Genomic DNA, 12,663 nt, shown 5'->3' with positions numbered 1-12,663 from the left:
CAACCACTCAACACTTCCTACCATCCCTGACTCGCTCCCCCAAATCTCTGTGGCTTGGGCGAGAGCCGTAAGATGCAGCTAAGGGATGGGAGACCTCCTAGAGATGGGAAGCAGCTGTCTAGAAAGAAAAGCAAAAAATAAACCCCTGACAGCCACTTTGTTCATGGTGGCATCTTCCCTCTGGGGTGGAAGGAAAACTGGCCCAGCACTGACCCTGAGAGCCATCTCCTAAAGGAAAAGGTTGAGTGACCTCTGGCAGACAGCACCTGCCAAGACTGCATTTTAACAGTTAACGGGGAATTCGGGAAGAAAGCTTTAAACCACCAAGGCCCCTGGGTTTAAAAAGGCTGCACATGATTGGAAGGCTGTGACGGCCAAACTCAGGGAAGACCCAGTTTGTCTGGGAGCTGCAGTTTGATGTGCTGTGGGACTGGATGACAGAGATGCATGGGCAAGTGTGAACAGGCTCCACACCCTTCGTGTCTATCTGCCATCTCAGAAACCATTCCAGAGCATGGCTGAGGTCATGTCTCCCCAGTATGATCATGCTATGAGAGACCTACTCCTAATCTTAACCTCTTGAACATCCAAATGCTTACAGCTATGGAGTGCTAGAGTTAAAAAATGCAAGTCCATGAGACTGCCTGCTTTAAGTGAGGTCTGACCCTGGTTGGGCCTGGAGAGGGGCCAAGCTGAGCTGCTGGAGAGCGTGATGTGCCTGTGTGGGTGCTGAGGCAGTTACACCCACTGCCGCTAGGCAGGTAGCACTGGGACAGGGATATCTCTGCAGAGCTCTAAATTGACATTGGAGTTCAAACAGAGCAATTTGCAGCTGCAGAGCATCTGGCATTTGCTAGAACTTCTGTCTACGTTACAAATGTAAGAGCTGTCTTACAACTGGCTGGTTCTCGATAAAGGCAAAGCAGAATGGGTCTGCCTGCTCAAAAGCAGGCTGGAGGCTGCTCCACAAGCCTGCATGCTGCTGCCAGGGGAGGGCACCCAACCCAGCTGCAGCCGCCAGCACCAGCGTGCTCCTTTCTGCCCCTGTCGCAGCTGGAGCTTGCTTCCAACAGCTGAGCTTCAGAGAATCACATGTTACAAGACGTTGTTGGGTTCCAGTTGTTACCACTGGAAAAGAGGCCACTTTCTGTCATGTCATGTACCTGAGAGGATGTGGTACTCAGCTTCGGAGCTCCATGGGAATTTTGTCTTTGAGCATTAGGTGGGCAAGCTGACTGACTTTGTCTAGCTGTACTTTTTCTTCCCTGGTGAGGTTAAAATGTGATGTTCATCACAAACCGAGGTGGATGTTAACTGATGCTTTTCTCCCAATGCAATTTTTCAGCTCTCAGAAATCAAAGAACTTATATTCTAATTTATACTAAGCAAACGTCTCCAACAATTTCTCTCATATTGTTGCCAAAAGCAGCAGTAAAGAAGCACCAGAAACCGAGAGAGCCTTGAGGAATATATACCTTCAGAAAATACAGTACTCTAGCAACTTCTCACGAACCAATGGCACACAAAATTGCCCGTGCTCTCCTAGAAGCAAAAGTTGGCAGAGCACATTGCCTGCCTCCCTACGTTTTCTGCAAACGACATGTTTCTCCAGCACCAGAGAGTAATGGATCTACTGACCTCCTGGCTCATTTCCCTGGCTGTTCCTTCCAGGTATGAGTAGGTCAGACAACTTTCTGGACACCAGAGCATTGCACAAGACAGACCCGTTTCCTTCCTCCAGCTCCTGGAGATGTTGCAGCATCCAGGACGCTGTGATCCTGTCAGAGATGGGATGATGGCACAGCCCAGAAGCGAGCAGGGTTGTGCAGATACCTTCGCAGTTATACACTAGATGCACATGCCTTCTGCAGTCTACACCTTTCTCTAGCAAATCTGTAGCTTCTCCCAACTAGTCCTAGGACCACCCGTCCCTACCCACCTGAGCAACACTTGACATCATTGTGTTGCTTTAAAAAAGTTACACTTATGCACTAAGGTACACTCATTTCTTCCCCAAAGCACCAATTTTATCTGATCACAAGACAGAAATTTAGTCTTCTTACACACACTGTGTACGTATCATACTATTTTGAAGCAGAAAACCCAGCAACCTCCCCAAACAATACACAATCAAGTTTATCCTCCCAGATGCAGCTCTCTTGGGCTCACACCCAGCCCCAAAGAGGAGGCAAACACTGGCACAGATGTAATAGCAAACAAAACCTGGCAGGCAGAACCCGGGCTCCTTCTCCTCCTCCATCAGTTCATCTCAGCAGCTCAGGGGGTCCTGCAGCCTTCCAGTTCTCTGCCACCCTCCATCCTCGTCCCCAGCCCCTCTGCGCCGAGTATCTTTACAGACCTGGCAGCAAAGCACCGCTGGGTGCAGGGCTTCAGCCCCTCCCGGGGAAAGAGAATTAGGAAGATGTGAGCCTGGGAAAGCCCCCGGGTTAATACCCCAGGGGTGTCAGCAGGCAGAGTCTGGCTTCTGGCTCCTGGCTCCTGTACGGGCAGCAGCCTGGCTGTCACTGTCCCCTCTCCCCGTGATCGGTGCAAAAGGTAAGAGGCAAACAGGAAAACACCCAGACTCACCAGGCTGGGGGAGGGCAAGAGCCCGTGGCGTGGGTGCCGCCAACCAGCCTCCAGCTGCAGGTGCTGGCTCCAGCCCTGGGCACACAGGTGGGAGGTGCTGAGGGGACACGGGGACAGCTCTCGTGCGGCACCCGTGGGTGCCACAGGCCCTGGCACTACAGGGAGCAGGCAGGGCAGCACAAGGGGAGTGGTTGGAGGATGCTGGGGTGTGCAGGCATTGCCAGTCCAGCTGCCCCGGCCCCACACGAGCTGCCCTTACACGCTGATGCTCGCCTCCCTTCTGCACTGCACGCTCACACGCACAAACACACCGTGCCCTGCGTGTCCTTGGTCTAGGCAAGGGACCAAAGCTGCACAGGTAGGCACATAAGGAGACATTTTTAGAAACAGCCATAGTGTCAGCAAAATCCCCTGGGGTTAGGAGCTGTGATGATGTAAGGAGATGTCTGTCTTCCAGTGACAGTACAGCCTTGGAGGTGTGAGGAGGAAGGGGGAAGCCATTTCCAGGGATGTTGCCTGAACCCAGTGCAAACAGGTCACTACGGGGGGCACTGGCTAACTCCTATCCATCACCTAAAAAGACAAAAAACTCACCCCCAAAACAAAACTTTATTATCCGTTTAAGAAAGTGTCTGTAGTCACCAGTTAGCCAAAGGGAGATTATGACGATAAGATGCCCTCAGCATCGCTGGGGCTGTGGCAGATCCGTGCCGGTACGCCGTGTGGCTCCCGCCCCGAGACGCAACAGTCTGCAGGGACCTGGGACAGCCTTCCTCAGCTGATGATCCTCAGCTTTACCGAGTGCCATTGCTGGGGCCACTGCTAGAGAGGAGAATTTAGACAGTGCTGAATGAATGGATGAAAACAGTATCTTGACATTTTCTTTCCTGCCCATTTTCAGGGGCTTTATTCTGTGTTTTAGTGGGGTGGGGGATGTAGCCCGTATTTTCATTGTCCATGAGATTGCTGCATCCAAGTGAGGGCGGAGGCTCTTAATAAGACAGGATAATTTCGCAGGCTGTCTCTGAGCAGGGAGGTACCTACAAACTCCAGTGGAGAAGCAACTGTCCAGAGTTGTGCTCAAAGCCCTGGAAAAATCCAGCTTGCTCGCAGTCCAGCTCCTGCGTGCTCAGTTTCTCTCCTCCACAGCAGCAACGTTAAGTTTCACTTTGCTTCTGGAAAGCCTTGAGGCAGATCAGATACTTCTTGCTTTCACAGACCCCCTAGGACTCTCATAGCCTTCTCCTTTGAGATCTTTTAGTTGCATTTAATGCATGCCATGGGGCACGGGCCAAGGAACACAGAGGAGTTGAAGCGATGGCCCAAGTTCAAAGGAGGAGTTGGTGACAACGTGGGACCACTACCCCAGCACTAGGGAAAGTGTTTTCCTTCCCCAGTAGACAAGTGGCACTATCCTGAGGCCAAGCACAGCCACCAAAACACCAGAATAAAAAGGAATCATGTGCCTGGGTGTGTGATCTCATCCAAATCACAGAGGGTATAGCGAGAGTTTAACTAGAAACAGGAAAAGACGTCGCTGTAAGGATGGGCTGTGGCTAACTGGGAAAACTGCACTGCTTGATAAATAAATTTATTAAATCTTCTGGCAATGCAGACAGATCAAAAATAGGGTTAGGGCAATGAAGTCCTGCACCCCACTCCGTGGCAGCTTGTGCATGCTGAAAGGTGCTGCCTCAAGCCTGGAGAGGGTCCAAAAGAGGATGAGGGAGGAGGAGGAAGAGAAAGAGGACAGAAGGAGAGCGTGCAGTCAGTGACAGCAGAGAGCAAGCAGTTTTGCCCTTCTTCCTCCTCGTGGGAGAAACATGAAACAAAATTAGATCATAACGCTTCCTGGTCCAGACTTCCTCTTCCCATGGCTGAATATCCAGGAAAGTGTTGAGACAGAGGAGCATCGCTTTGGCGTGGACCTGCTGTCCACGCCCCTCCTTTGGGAGAGGTGCAGGCATGGGGAAGGAGCCGCTGGGACATGAGGCAGGCTGGGCACGTGCACCCAGGGAAGGCACTTTGAGCCAAGGTTTAGTGGCAGTGACCCCATTTCTTGTCACCTCTCCCCAAGGCAGGTCTCTCCACTGACAAAAAGGATGATGGGCCATGGAGAACACCTGAGCTGTGCTGGATCAGCATCACCAAACCCATGCTGAAACACGGAAACAGGCTTTTCCTGGGGGAGGTGGGAGTGCACCATGGGGAGCAGCAGCTGATGGGTGATGAGTTCCCTGCCGTCACCTGCACAAGTGAAGGGTGAGGTGTCAACTTACGGTCCCAAATGCAGCCGGGAGGTTACCAACCCAATAAGAGGTGCAATGGGCTGCTGGCAGGGAGTGAACCCTTCTGCAGGGTGACAAGGGGCGAGTCTCCCTCCGACCCTGTAGAAACACCACTGCACCTCTGGGGTTTGCGTTGTTCTTGCTATATCACGGAACATTGATATTTGCAGTCATACCCCTAAAATCAGCGAGAGATCTGTGACCAGGATCCCACTGGCTAACATCCTATGGTGAGGGAGAAAAATACAAATATAGTGACTAACTCCTGCTTTCCCTCACCCCAATGCCTCCTCACCCCACTGAGCGCTGGGGTAACCTCTGGTGAAACTGCTCCAGGTGATGGAGCTCCAGAGGGTGCTAAGCTGTGGGGCCAGAAAAACCAAAGCAAGAGTTATTTTTAAGAGATCTCAGGGTCTGTGTGGAGCCTCACATCCCCTGCCATAACACCAGCACGGCTCCGTTGCAGAGGAAGATTGTGTCTGCATTAAGCAAGAGCAGATTTTTCTTTTTTTTAAGTGTCTGTGTAACTTCTATTTGTCGGAACCGGAGAGTGCGTCTGACAGGGAGATTGTTGCTTTTATACAGCCATGGCAGTACACAAAGCCTAGGTTCAGTGCTACAAAACCTCTCCGGGTAAGAAGTTTCTTTGCCCTCCCAGATCTGTCAGTAGCTGAAGGTTTAATTTTCTTCAGTACAATGACTACATGGAGAGTGACGGGATCCTTCGGAAAGCAAATGCAGGTTTTCCCAGAAGGTAATAAGGGACATTTCACAAGGCACAGTAGTTTGCATATCTCTTAAAACTGTATTCCTGGTGGAGGTGTGGAGGTCTTTTGGTTTTAATTTGATCTTACTGTCGTTTTCAGAAAAGAAATAGTGAAGTAAGTGTGGGGACTAGAGAATATAGTTTACTCTTTCAGTGATTCGTTACCCTTTCTTAGACAGGCTGCTGTTGCGGCTCTTGTGCATAAATAGATGAAGCCTAACATGTTTCTGTCCAGATCAGTATCTTTGGCACTTTCCCATACATATAATGGAAAAAGTTATGCAAATCCTTACTTGCAGAGTTTTGCTGGGCTCCTGAGAAAGAAATTAACAGGCTACTCAGAGTAGCCCAGTAGGAGGGAGAAATAACTCTGAAGGTGCCTTTGGTCTCCTCTGGCCCCACGGTGATCTGAGCTGGGCTCAGCTCATGGCAGACACCAGGCTGCAGCTGACTGCTTGCCTCTGCTTCCTTATGGCCAAGCTAAGGGGACAGGAGGACAACCAGAGCTTTAAGCCCTTTTCCAGCACTGTACCCCATCCCAAGCATGTCTTCCCACCAAACAGCACTATCGCTAAAAGTCTCAGCAGGCCCCTTTGGGACATGACCTCCAATTCAGCCCAAATGCTGTAGAAGAGATTTTGCACTGGGCATTATCCAGGTCACCCGACAAAGGATGGGCTTTGAGGAAAACCACAGCACTGGCCTCCCGCAAATGAAGCTTGAGTCAGGTAGTCAAAAATAAAAGTACTGAGAATTGCAGGTAACACTTAGCACCAAGACGGTGACACTAATTCACTTGGTGATGTCCCAGCCACTAATACAAGCACATCCAGTTCCTAAAAACAAGAACACGGACCACCTGCTCCCCTACATTTGCACAACCTCTGCTATTATGCAACTGCGAAACAAAGGTTCACTTGGCTGCAACAGCAGGAGCGATGCCACAGGTCAGAGGTGCAGCTGGCACGAGCTGGCAGAGCTGCAGCGAAGTAAACAGAGCTGCGTGGTTTACACCAGCTGGGGAGACTGGCTTGCAATTTGCAGCCTGCCATTGAACTACAATTTAGACTGAAAAAATCCCACAACGTTAAATTAAAATTGTGCTGACACCTGTGGTGTTTGGAAAAAACACTGGCTGGAGATGCCTCTGACCCCCATAACAAGGTTAAATGCAATTCCCTTACTGAAGAGTAATCCACAGCTGCTGGCAGAGACACAAAGGCTGGAGTGTTACGTTTTGATGATGATGGTTTGGATGAGTCACCCCCAATCAGCAAGCACTCTCTGCTCTAATGACCAGACAGGGGAAATCTGGTTTAGCGGTGACCGATGCTGCAGTTTATTCCTCGGGCTGTTCACCAGGTGTCGTGGGAAGGCTATACCATTAGCTGCAAATGCACATCCACTCCTGACTACGTCTCTCGAGAGCAAGCTGTGGTCATCAGCTCCTGCAGTACCTGTGCTGCGGATCCTGCCCCTTTCCCCTAGCAGTATTTGGGGTGGGTGATCTGCGGTGCGCTGCCTGTGAGTAAAGGACCAACTCTTTCTCACCACCGTGCAGTGCAGCTCTGCTGTCCCCACTGCTCTGTCCCCCAGGCACTGCTGCAAACACACGTGGAAAGCAGCGTGGTTACCTAACAATAAGCAGAACCTCTTTAAAAAAAAATCACAGTCACGTTCCACGGGTACATGGAGACAGCCATAACATTCCTGGACACGTTCCTCCTGGCTAGCAATGCTGTTTCACAATCATCTCCCCAGTCTTGCTGGGGAACGAGTCCTTCCTGGGACAGGAGCACAGTAATCACATTAAATGGTCTTGACTTGGTGCTGGGTACACAGGTGGCCGCAGCTTAATAGCCACCAGCAGCACTGGCCTGTGGCATCCAGCAGTGGGGCACATCGCTCACAAAACATCCAATCCCTGTTTTAACAAATGGGGATCAATTTTTTTCCTCAAATGGGTAGAGTCTGGTAAATAAAAAACGGGATTTTTTTTTTCTTTGCCTGCTACACTCCCCTACAAACACTCAGTCCTGTGAAAAGACTCTTTTTAAGATCCTGTTTACATGGGTAACAATCTCCCAATTCTCCCATCACCCTGAAGACAACCCAAGGAGAGGGGGCCAAGTTTTGCTCCAGGCAGTGGTACAGGGGCCCAGGTCATGGTAGAGCCATCACATTTCTTCCTTTGTGCTCCCAGGAGGAGAGAACCTGCCTGGGTTTATTACTGTATCTGGCTCCACAGATTAAAACAACCTATTAATGAAGGGGAGGAATAACTATCATGTGTTTCCTTGAGAAGGTGCAGTGATACAGGCAGCTTTTATGCTCTGAGGGATGCTTGGATTGTTTTTTCTACTTTTTTCAATCTCTGTTCCATGCAAGGATAAATAAGGGGCTGAGTCTGTTCAGGGTGAACAGTTGGAATTGATGATCTTAAATGTCTCTGTGATTCTGTGGAGCATTTCCCCCCACCATGCAGAGCTAGCTCAGGCATGTGTGCTGCCCTGGGTGCACTAACAGAGGAGTGACTAACGTGCCCTGGCACACACCCTGCACCATCACAAGTCCTCCACTTGCTGGTCACAGGACACCATCCAGAGGCAAGGTGGTTGCTGCCCAGGGACTGGTTCACGCCTCTGTTTAGGGCATTGATCTTGCCTAAAATGTCTGCAAAAGCAGGATCATTCATTTCTGACAGAGAGGCATTTGTTCCTCATGAGGAGTGTGGCCACACGTGCCAAGGTGAGGGAAGACATGGCGCAGAGGGGAAGGCAGGCACTTCCCAGCGGTGCCTCACATAGAGCAGCTCCGTAGCTGATCCAGAGGTCGGGCCAGCCTGCCCTGCGCTCTGTCTCTGCTGGGACCATCGGCTCCTCACTCTTGGGCATATTTTGAGGGAGGATTTAAAGATGCCATCTGAAAATCTCACTTAAATCAGGTGGAATTGCAAAAGCCATATATTAATAAAAATAAAACATGAGAAAAGAACCTACGAAAACAGTGCAGTGGAAAAGCACCACAGACCTCTCCATAATTTGATGCTGGGGTCATGCTAACACGAATTACTGAGTGTAAAACACTCAGAACTTTTTCCTCCTTTGCAGTACACAGAAGCTGAAATCCATGTCGGATTCCATTAAGAAATCAAAATGACATTTTCCCAAAGAGAACACACACAAAGACGCAGGTTTCAGGATGTACCAAGTACAAACTGAGAGCATATGACTGAGCAGGATTCGTTCTCACTTGTTCCACCCAGCCGTGAAAGGACAAGTTAGTACAAAAAAAAAACCCAACCCCAAAATGCTCCATGCTTATGCATCAGGTTATTTCTGCAGCTCACCAAGCAACAGCGGCTGCTGCAGCAGTAAGCCAGAGGTTGTCGGATAACACGCAATGCCCATCACAACCTGAGTTTAGCATCCAAAAGGATCCAGCACATCTGTGCTGCAGGAGAGTGGTCGGTTTTTACCCCCGTCTCTATGCACGGCAGCAGCCCCAGTTGAGTGAGAGGGTCCCAGGTGATGCTCGCCTTCACGACCCCGTTCCTCTCTGGTGCCCTGCTCCCTTCCCCTCACCTTGGGGAAAATGTGGACCTGACAAACTACAATCCCAACTCAATCAGGTGGCAAAATTCAAAGGTTTTACTCAAAAAGCACATCTAATCTAACAAGACTTCCCGTATCGAAGAGCCCACAGACATTAAATGATAGGATATTTAAAAAACACAAAAACAAACCAAAAACCCAGCACAAACCCAAACAGGGCAGCTGGAGTTTGTACTGGCAGTGACCCACGATGAGCCGTGGCACCAGGCAGGAAGGGCTTTCGGAACCTGCTACAGCATGAGGAGGTATGCTCCCCATGTTTAAACTTCTGAAAACTTAAGGGGCTTTCGTTGTTCTCCTTTGGCAGTATAATGCCAAACAAAAATCATATTGAACCTTTGGCTTTTCCTCCTCCAAATCCAACCACCTCAGAGAGCATTTTATGGCGACATTCTATCAACAGATCTCCCAATACGCCGGAATGCAGAGATGCTTTATGCTCAGAAACCTATTTTGATGGCAGCATTGCCGGAAGAAAGAAAGATCAAACATCCCCTAATGATGCGGAAAGAGCAAGCTGTCCAAATGTCCCCTCTAATCTTCCAGGAATTTGCAATAAATTGCTAGGCAAGTCTGGGGAGGAGGATCCTCCATGCACCAGGAAGGACAGTCTCAAAAATGCACCCAGTCAGGAGAAGAGCTAGCTCAAGGGAAGGGAAACCTTGTATCCTGAGAGGCAAAATTGAAAAATACCTTTCTGTTAATTTAGTGGAAATAATGAAAACTCTGCGCTCACTCTCTTGCCCATGTAACCCACACCTTCCGGTGCCGGCATATCACGTATGGTCCAACCTCGCCTGCGTTATCAAGGAAGACTTTCAGAGGTAGCACTAGTCCTGGTTGGGTTTTGGTTTGGGTTTTTTTTTTTCTCTTTTTTTCTTGTAAGAAGCTGCGTGTTTGAGAGTGTGAGGAACAGATGAGCTTTGCTCCAGAAGCAGCCACATGTATTTTCTTTCTGTGCTAAAGGTTTTCCCCTTTAGCAAACACAAGATGTGAGCAGTATGAGCAAATTGCCACCCTTCAGAAACCTCTGAGAGCCTTTGTGTTTCTGGGCCACTGACCCGCAGTGGAGCAAGAGGGACAGGACTGCCTCTTGGACATGCTCTGGATGTGTAGCTATGCCCCTGCAGCCTTCGTCGAAGCACCGGCATGGATTTGTACTGTCCTGAGCATCTCATCTCTCCTTACCCCAGTTTTGCATGGGTTTAACCATTTAGCATCAGTAAATTTTCTCTCAGTTTTGTTTAAGGAAAGCAGACTTCATGTATCACCTCGAGGACGAAGCCGAAGCTGTTGCTGTTGCTCATGATACGCCTTCCCGAGCAGCAGCAGAGAACTGAGATAAGCCTGACAAAGACGAGGCAGTGAAGCAGGTCTCTTCATCACTGCACTCTGACAGCTCGGCCAGCACAAAACCCAGCTGCTGTCATCCTAACAAGGGTCTGCCCAACAGAAATACACACCGCCTGCTCTCTGGCATCTATCGCGCCCTTCTCTGCCTTGGGTGAGTGCGGGGCACTGCCTGATCGTGTCATCACCCTTGCACTCCGCAACCCGTTGGCACCTCTCACCCCACAGCTCCAGCTTTCTTCTCCCTGCGATTTGGAAGTGCTGAATGAGAAAACTGCCTGCCGCTCAGTCCTTCAGTGGGTCAAGAAGAAAGGCTTTCTGTATTTGTAAACTAAACCAAGCATCAAAGGCAATCGTGAGCCACGGCACCCATAGTTTCTTCAACAGAAATGATGCCACAGGGCCCTGTATACTAGATAGCTTCTCAAGCTGCATAACGACTTGCTTATAGCTTTATAAACTGCAGGGCAAGATCCTTCCTTGGTTGGTACAGGAGATCAGTACACACAGAATATCTTTCTTCGCTGATCTCAACCAAGCAGAAGGGAATTAAATCTGAGGCTTAGGAATAGAAAGATCAGACAAGTCAGCCTAAGAGCAGTTTTATTCCACCTGGAGCCAGTGTTTTCTGCCAGGTTCAACGTAGTTTTGACACACACATTTCATGGGAGAAAAAGCGAAAGAGTGAGACCTGACTCAGAGGGCATGAATATCAGACAGGGCACTCAGCATCTGAAACGCCTTGAAGCAAAGGGACGAGCTGTGATTCTTTTCTTCCAGGAAATGTTGACCAGCTCCTACACGCAAACAGCTGTAACTGGTCAATTCCATTGAACCCAGTATTTTGAGAGGCCAGAGCACATATTTAGGGAACACCAGTAAGAAACTCGTGTCAGGCTAAGCAGCCTTTGGCACAGCCTCTCAGCTACCAGCGGCCGCAGCTGCACTAGGCACTCCTTCCACAGCACCACATGGTTTTAGACAATTCCCTACGTCTTGATGAAATCAGAAACATAGAAGTTTTAGGTTGGAAATGAACTTTCAGATTATCAAATCCAACCATTAACCCAAGTCCATCACTAAGCCATGTCCCTCAGCACCACACCTACATGTCTTTTAAATACCTCCAGGGATGGTGACTCCACCATTTCCCTGGGCAGCCTGTTCCAGTGCTTGACAACCCTTTCTGGGAAGACATTTTTCCTAATGTCAAACCTAAACCTCCCCTGGAGCAACTTGAGGCCATTTCCTCTCCTCCCATCTCTTGTTCCTTGGGAGAACAGACTGACCCCACCTCACTCCAGCCTCCTTTCAGGTAGTTGTAGAAAGTGGTAAGGACTCTACAACTCTCCTCAGGCTTCTTTTCTCTGGGCTAAACAATTCCAGTTCCCTCAGCTGCTTCTCATAAGACTTGTGCTTTAGACACCTCACAAGCTTCATTGCCCTTCTTTGGATGTGTTCCAACACCTCAGTGTCCTTCTTGTAGTAAGGGCCCCAAAACTGAACACAGTATTCAGCATATGGCCTCACCAGTGCCAAGTACAGGGGGACAATCTCTTCTCTACTTCTGCTGGCCACATTATTGCTGATACAAGCCAGGATGCCATCATCCACTACGTGGGTCACCTTGTCATAGAATGAGATCAGATTAGTCAAGCAGGACCTGCCTTTCATACACCCACACCTCTGCTGGCCACATTATTGCTGATACAAGCCAGGATGCCATCATCCACTACGTGGGTCACCTTGTCATAGAATGAGATCAGATTAGTCAAGCAGGACCTGCCTTTCATACACCCACACCGACTGGGCCTGACTGTTCTGTGTGTGCTCTATGAGGGCACTCGAGATGATCTGCTGCATAACCTTCCCTGGCTCCGAGGTCAGACTGACAGGCCTGTAGCTCCCTGGATGCTCTTGACTGGGCCTGACTGTTCTGTGTGTGCTCTATGAGGGCACTTGAGATGATCTGCCTCATAACCTTCCCTGGCTCCGAGGTCAGACTGACAGGCCTGTAGCTCCCTGGATGCTCTTTATGGCCCTTCTTGTAGATGGG

The sequence above is a fragment of the Buceros rhinoceros genome, unplaced genomic scaffold (assembly GCF_000710305.1).
Source record: "Buceros rhinoceros silvestris isolate BGI_N320 unplaced genomic scaffold, ASM71030v1 scaffold2542, whole genome shotgun sequence".
NCBI classification, from domain to species: domain Eukaryota; kingdom Metazoa; phylum Chordata; class Aves; order Bucerotiformes; family Bucerotidae; genus Buceros; species Buceros rhinoceros.
This window is presented reverse-complemented; position numbering follows the sequence as displayed.